Below are 8,454 nucleotides of genomic sequence, written 5' to 3' on the forward strand. Positions count from 1 at the left end.
CTTCTTGAGCTGCATCAACACTTAAAATAGATTAAAAAAAAAAAACAATTATTCAATCAATGTCAGAAATTAATCTTTGAGACAATCTTGTGTACACAAAACATAAAAATAGGAAATCCACAATTTTTAAATCTAAATCAAATCATACAAGAAATTTCTATTGGAATCAGACCCTATTAACAGCTTGTCTTTGAGACTTCATGATCTATATTTTCATTTGTACAGATTCAACGCATGAATAAAAGTAATTATACATTTTTGCTTAGAGAATGATTTTTCCCCTAACACTTATGGGATGAGTATGTGTTTATTTTTTTAAATAAAAACAAAAATAAGATAACATCTCAATCTTTGCCTCACCTCCAAGTTTTTTCTTGCCGGCGGAAGTCAAACAAAAAGACAGTGCCTCTTCCATCCATCTTCCTGCGTTGAGATTCATCAGAATCTATCAATTTTCCTCTGTACTCCATAATAAAGAATAAAGTCGTCTTTCCTGAAAGGGGCCTTGGTAAATACTCCTCGACCTAGTTAACAGGGAAATCAAGTTAGCTTCGTCATATTTTTAAGCACACAAATAAGGAGTCATCATATTCATTTGGGCCACTATACTAATGTAGGGTGGTTTGAAACATTGCTTCTTGTGAGGGATAGAGCAGAGCCCTTCTTTATGATTTTAAAGGAACAGACCAGCCAAAATTCATTTTCCAGCATTGCATTAGCCAGTATGTATTAGGACTGAAAGTACAAATGTCAATTGCACCTGGTTACGTAAAAAAAAAACTTTAAGATTATTTAGTTTCAAAACAATGACATACACTGTACACAGTCATATTGGATCGCGTCACGTGATCTCTGTGACGTATTACGTGCTTTACACTAGACTATCAATATCGGACTTGTTCACCGGTCTATTGTGGTATAAAAATGCCGGAGGGCGTCATCAAGTACAGCCTTAATTTAGATAGAACTCCTACCATCAGGTTTCACACTCACTGAAATAACTTGAAACTGACAAAAGTGGCAAAAGAAAAGGTCAAGACACTCTTAATGTAAAATAACCACTTAAAAAACGATGTCAGCTTGGTTATCAGAAAACAATAATATATCTTAGCAAAAGCGTTAACATCATACCTTTAAATTAGTTTATATACTTCGCTTCTAACTCTGCAGTCTTGTCCAGACCCTTGACTGCATGTTCAATAGTATCCTGCTTTGGGGACTTCCTGCATCTCAGGGAAGGCATTGTTTATTCTATAAAGAAAAAAGACAGTATTGTGTTGAGAATTATTAATACTATGGGCTAAATGGAGTTTTAACAATATCAGTGTAAGAAAAATAAATTATAAATTAAAAAAATATCAATTCCTCCATCCCAATTAACGATTTCAACCATAATAGTTTATATTGAAGTTTAAACAACAGACACAGACAGATTTATGCAGTGTGACTACAAAAATCTTACCAAAATTGCATTCACAGTAACCTTTGCTTTAAGAATCATGTAATTAACCAGTGAACATCGTGTCTTACACAAAAATTAATGACAGAAATTATCATGGTACTTGCATTCTGTTGTTCTATAACAAAAGTGCAAGCTGTTAGCTCCGCAAAGCTAACGCAACAAGCTAGCGTCCCTCGTGCTCACATTCAATGCAAACCTGACCACCGGATGACAATACGCGTCGGTTTAGTTCTTTAAATGAGTAAAAGCACCATGACGTTTTATAATTATTCAATGCTTAACTGGAGCTCGTCAATTATGTCAATGTAGGAGCACATGTTTGCTAGGCCAGTGTTGTAGGCCCACATCCATGGTGCTACTTTGTGTAGTGTTTTCCACACAACTATCTCTAACTATGAACAAATGCACTCGACGCATGTTTTGAAAAAAACCCAACGAAAAACACTTACCTCTCCGTTTCAACAGCAGTTCGAACTTCGAAGTGGTGATATTCTCCAGCGTTAAGCACCTGCTCGAACTGCGAATAGGTAAAATTCAACAGCGTCTTTTTTCTGTCTTAATAAGGACGCGATGAGAGGAGGAGCGCTTGCCTTTTCGTCAGCACGCCCCGCGCGGGTGGTGCTGCTTTATCACTCTCTATCTGTGCCCGCCCGCCGGCATGTCGATAGAAAAATAATATTCCTTCAAACATTACTTTCATCTTCTGAACGTTTTGTAGTGAATTTAACAGGTTCACCACTTTTTTCAAATACACCAATGGAAAACAGGTCTTAATTGAGGAAACATACAAAGAGCGTCTCACAAACACCTTATGATGAGCAATGTAATTTGATCACGTTTTTGTCACTGCCTGGACGTTGGGTTCACTGGCCTGGTGGCAGTGGCTTGTAGACACTGTCACTGAGTGGGAACGGATCTCAAGGTGGGTCAAACTAACCCAAGCAGTGGATCGGTCCGTTTTTTAAATTTATTAATTTTTTTATTTTATGTATTTATTTATTATTTAATACAAGGGCTTCGGCTCACTACCAGTGGGCGGGACCAAAGAATTTGGGTTTCCTTTGAGCTAGGAGGCAGTCAAAGGCAGTCCAATCCCCGGCAACATAAAGCGCCTAGCTCTGGGGACATGGAATGTCATTTCTCTGGTAGGGAATGAACCCGAGCTGGTGTGTGACTAGACCAGTGGTTCTCAATTATTTCCTGTCATGCCCCCCCTACCAAGAAGAAAACAATTCGCACCCCCCCACCACAATTTTCTTTTACATTTCGTACTAATGTACATGTTCTTTGCATATTAATGTTAGATTGTCAATAAAATATCTTACCTTAACAAAGCTAAATTGATAAAAATAAAATATCATTTTGAGAACGACTATTGTGAGGATCTCGAAACTCAGTACTCTGTGGTGCTAATATTGATGAGATGATAAATATGTTGAAGCCACAGAACAAAAAGATTAGATATTGTTTGGAAATTAATGACGTACATAAAGGAATATCAGCCTTGATTGGAGTACATTACTGCATTTAAATTTTTAATAAAAATGAAACAATTATTGATGTTATGACCACTATGAAGAATTTAAAAAACTATATATAGGGATAATTATAGTTTTCATTTTGTTATGTGTAGTCTGTTCATGTTGCATTATTTTTATGACAAAGACGATGGTTAATCGTAGGTTTGTTGCCCAAATGTACCATTACAACCTGATTAATGTTGAGAATGACGAACTCAAACTGGACACTGAAACGTAAAAACACATGGACTTCTTGCCCCTGTCCTCACACGTGCACACACACACACACCATACACGAAGATCCGGGAGGTAAGGACGGCTGTCCTACAGGATGCGGATGGAAGAACAACTGCAGCGGAACAATGCCAGGGATGTCTGGAGGGGCCTGAAGACCATCTCAGGCCACGGACAAGCAGGTAAGACCCAGAAGGGGGGGGGGCTTCAGTGGGCAAATGAGTTGAACCTATTTTTCAATAGGTTTGATCAAATGTCTGACCCCGCTCAGGCTTCCCTGATGCAGCCCCCACCCACCCCTCCTGCCACTGCGAACAAGACCCTCTCTCCCCCTCTCTCGCCCCTCTCTCTCTCCACAGGCTCCAGTTCCCAGCCTCATCAGACAACCACCACTTCCTCCTGCTCAGCCTTGTTCCTCACAACATCTCAGGTGAAGAACCAGCTGAGGAAGATGAAGGCGAGGAAGGCGGCAGGCCCAGATGGGATCAGCTCCCAGCTCCTCAAATCCTGCGCAGACCAGCTGTGTGGAATCGTCCAGCACATGTTCAACCTGAGCTTGAAGCTGGGCAGAGTCCCCCAGCTGTGGAAAACATCCTGCCTGGTTCCGGTTCCAAAGACACCCCATCCGAAGGAGCTCAACAACTTCAGACCAGTGGCGCTGACGTCTCATCTGATGAAGACCCTGGAGAGACTGGTCCTCGTCCATCTGCGCCCCCTGGTCAGCTCCTCAATGGACCCACTCCAGTTTGCATACCAGCCTGGCATCAGTGTGGATGATGCCATCATCTACCTGCTCCACACTTCACTCTTCCACCTGGAGAAGGCGGGGGGCACGGTGAGGATCATGTTCTTTGATTTCTCAAGTGCTTTCAACACCATCCAGCCCGCCTTATTGGGAGACAAGCTGGAGCAGGCGGGAGTGGCCCACCACCTCATCACATGGATTCACAACTACCTCACAAACCGGCCACAGTACGTGAGAACACAGGACTGTGTGTCTGACGTGCTCCTCTGCAGCACGGGAGCGCCGCAGGGAACTGTGCTGGCTCCCTTCCTGTTCACCCTCTACACCTCGGACTACAAATACAATTCCACAACCTGTCACCTGCAGAAGTTCTCTGATGACTCTGCGATTGTTGGCCTCATCACTGACGATGACGATCGGGAGTACAGAGGGGTTACGCAGGGGTTCGTGGACTGGTGTCAGCAGAACCGCCTCCAAATCAACGCTGGGAAATCCAAAGAGCTGGTGGTGGATTTCCGCAAGCGTCGGCACTCTCCACCTGCACCAGTGAATATCCAGGGAACAGACGTTGAGAGGGTCTCAACTGACAAGTACCTGGGTGTTCATCTGAACAATAAACTGGACTGGAGCGACAACACAGACGCTCTCTATAGGAAGGGTCAGAGCAGACTCTTCCTACTCAGGCGGCTGAGGTCCTTTGGCGTTCGGGGAACACTCCTCAGGAACTTCTATGACTCGGTGGTTTCATCAGTCATCTTCTATGGAGTGGTCTCCTGGGCAGTAGGCATCTCGGGCCGAGACAAAAAGAGACTGGACAAACTGGTGAGGAGGGCCAGCTCTGTCCTGGGCTGCTCCCTGGACTCTGTGGACTCAGTGGGGGGCAGAAGGATGACGGCAAAACTGTCATCAATGCTGGACAAACCAGCCCACCCATTCAATGACACTCTGAGAACACTTTACAGCTCCTTCAGTGACAGACTTTTACACCCTCGCTGTACCAAAGAGAGATTTCGCCGCTCCTTCCTGCCAACTGCTGTCAGACTTTTTAACAAGAACATTGGGTCAGGCCTACAAACGGGAGGGCATTAGTGCAATTGTGCAGTCCTAGGATGCAATATTAACTACTACTGTACTTTCAGCCAAGGGTGTACTTAAATATTGACCAATGATGTATTTTGTTTACCATTACAGTATTCTTATTACAATACTTCTATCACTGTAGTATTTCTACCACTGCAGGATGTTCACTATTACAGTACTTTTATCATTGCAGTACTTTTATCATTGCAGTATTTTTCTATCATTGCGGTACTTTTACTATTACAGTACTTTTACCATTGCAGTACTTTTACCATTGCAGTACTTTCATCATTGCAGTATTTTTCTATCGTTGCAGTACTTTTACTATTACAGTACTTTTACCATTGCAGTATTTTCTATCATGCAGTACTTTTCTATCATTTCAGTACTCTTACCATTACAGTACTTTTATCATTGCAATATTTTTATGATTGCAGTATTTTCAATCATTCAGTAGTTTTTATCATTACAGCGTTTCCCCCTCCGTATAATGGACAAACATTAGGAGTGTTTCCTTACACTTAGATACGTTTATACTGTGTATATTTGCATGCTTTTTCTGAATGTCTGCTGCTAATGTTATACATTAACGGCTACATTACGCCGCCGACTCTGTGTGATCTATATCTTTGCTGCTGTAACACCTCAAATTTCCCCATTGTGGGACTAATAAAGGACATCTTATCTTATCTTATCTTATCTTATCTCTCCTACAACGAGGCAAGGGCCTCCACCAAGTCACCCCAGGGACAAGTTTTATTCCCTGATGGTCATCAAATTATGAGGATCTCATTCTACGCCGGAAGGGAGGAGGGGAATTTTTCCCTAATGTGAGGTTTTCGCTCCTCCACTGATGATCACACTGTTGTATGATTTCATTATGATGATCTGTCTTAAAGCCGTAAGGACATGATTTTTAAATCCACAACAGGAGGGAAATGTAAGATGGGCTGAGGATAGGTAATCAGTTTGTGTATTCATAATCATGTTTTTATACACTCATTAATGTTGAACACACACAGAGACACTTACTTGTTATTTTAACACACACACACACAGACACCGTATCCTGAAGATGTGTTTAGTTAAACTGACCTTGGGTTATGATTTTCTGCCTGCTGGAGTCCCTGGTGATTAGTTATTGATGCTTTAGTTAAACTGACCTTTATACCGTGAGTTATTGATGTTTTCTGTCTCTTGGTGATTAGTTGTTGATGCTTTTCTGTCTTCTGGTGATTAGTTATTGATGAGTTAGTTTCAATAAAAAGGCAGAACGGAGGGTGAGAGTCAGAGGGTGTGCGGGATTGAACTGGCAAGACGGCTGTTTCGCCTCCTGGCTCCCTCTCCCATTCTGAATGGCACAAAACGAAAACTTTAGTAAGTTATTTCAGTCTAAAAAAGGCGTCAGGGCATTTTTAAACCGGACAGTAAGTCGCCACTGTCTTGGTTCCTTTTTGTGCCTTGACCCATACCGGAATTATTGAAAGGATGCAGTCCTATTTACAGGCCCCAGTGACACCCCAGGTTTCTGTTGTTTGTACGAGGGCGCTTAATAGGTACTGCTATTCACAATCGTCTTAGGCTGTTTCTTTGCAGAAGTTTATGGACAATGTGTAGTGCTGTAGGATGCAGTCTAGAGCATTCTTGACATTGAAGCTTTTGTTTCCAGCAACTGCTAATGCGACCGTGCATCAAACATGCAAAACACAGACCCTTGCTCCTCAAGAAGTCAATCTTATCCTTGTGATGCTTTCTCCTAAATTCCTTACCAATTGTGAGACTGTGTTGCTCTCCATTACAATTAGCACATGGTTTGGCAATAGCATCCACTGAAACAGGTTCTGCCTTTGGCGTGGTGGTTTTGTTGTTTTCCATCTTGGCGGGCACAATGACTGTTGTGAAGACTTTCTTTGATTTTGTTGTTTCTGTGTGTTGTGATTTTGTTTTCTGTTTTATAGAAATCTTTCGTGCTTGTCAACAAAGTCAACAAAATCCTTAAACTTCACTCTTCTATTTGTTCTTTCTTGGAGATTGCAGGCAAATTTTCTCCAAGATTCTATAAGTCTGTATGGAAGTTTGTTTGCCAATGCCTTTATATTAGCCATGTTGTCCAAGTCCTCCATGTAATTAACATCTGCCATTATGTTCGAACAGCCCATAAGGAATAATGTGAAAGACTGAAGTGCAACACCATCTTCAGACTTGATTGTTGGCCAATCCATGGCTTCCTTTAAATATGCTTCTGCTATCATGAAGTCATCACCATAAAACTCCTTCAAGATTTGTTTTGCTTTGGTATATCCTGTCAGAGGTTCCATATGGATGCAGCTCTTCACCAACTCATGTGGTTGTTCACTAGTATACTGCAGCTAAAATTGAAGATGATCACGGTTATCACTTGTACGGCCTTCAATCCCATGTTCAATGGCACCTATACAGGTTTTATAATGCAGAGGGTCGCCTTTAAACGTAGGAATGGAAAGTTCGGGAAGAAGCGATGCTTTTTGACTCTTTGCTAAGTATTCTGCGACACTGGCTTGCTGTGAGATTGCGTGGCAAAGGCCATCAAGCACCTGTCCCTGTTGTTCTCTACTTTCTGTCTGATGTGGAAATCTAACCATTGGAATAGTCGAAGTGGGAGCATTTCAGGTCAACACTGCTTGTTGCTCTGATAGGCTGTGATGGTAATTGAATGTTTTTCCTTGTTTAAATTGTAACACACTCATCAGGAATGTGGATACCATCCTCCTGGGTATTTTCATATCTTCTCAAGACATCCATCAGACTCAGGGAGTGCCGTTTGCATTGCATGCATTTCCTTCTTTGCTTTAATTGCAGCTTCTTCTTGCTCAAGTGCCAACCTTTGTTGTAAATCAGCAGCCTTTGCCTTTAAACATGCTCGTTCCATTTGAGCCTTTAATTTAATTGAAGACGTTGACAGAAGTGAGCTTCTGTCTGTTAGATTCTTTACTTCTACTTCTATGGGTGTAGTTAGTTGATGCAGATCTACTATCAGCAGGTGATATTTGTTTATTGCATCCTTCCTCTGCACGTTTCAAAACGTCCTTCTTCCATTGCTCACATTTCCATTAATTACATTTTTTGGATCAAACCAGTTATTTTGGTCATCGGCAAAATCCTCTTCAGTCTTTAAATTTTGCAGACCGGAATTGAGGTCCACAAATTCTTGCTCCATGCCGCTAAAGCAAACACGAACCTCAGTTTTTTACAGCGTCAACATTTGCATCATCCTCCATCAATTGTTCAATTTGACGTTGCATGGAGGTCAATTGAGCAAATTTGCAGCTGCGTGCCTGCATCCGTTTAGGCTTGTGATCTTCTACAGCTTTTCTCCGTCATTTTTAATGTCCGCTTTCCACTGTCTTGTTCCTCCATGTCAATCCACAATGAAG

This window comes from Idiotropiscis lumnitzeri, unplaced genomic scaffold (genome assembly GCF_059441095.1).
Source record: "Idiotropiscis lumnitzeri isolate Australia: NSW breed Sydney's pygmy pipehorse unplaced genomic scaffold, RoL_Ilum_1.0 HiC_scaffold_115, whole genome shotgun sequence".
NCBI classification, from domain to species: domain Eukaryota; kingdom Metazoa; phylum Chordata; class Actinopteri; order Syngnathiformes; family Syngnathidae; genus Idiotropiscis; species Idiotropiscis lumnitzeri.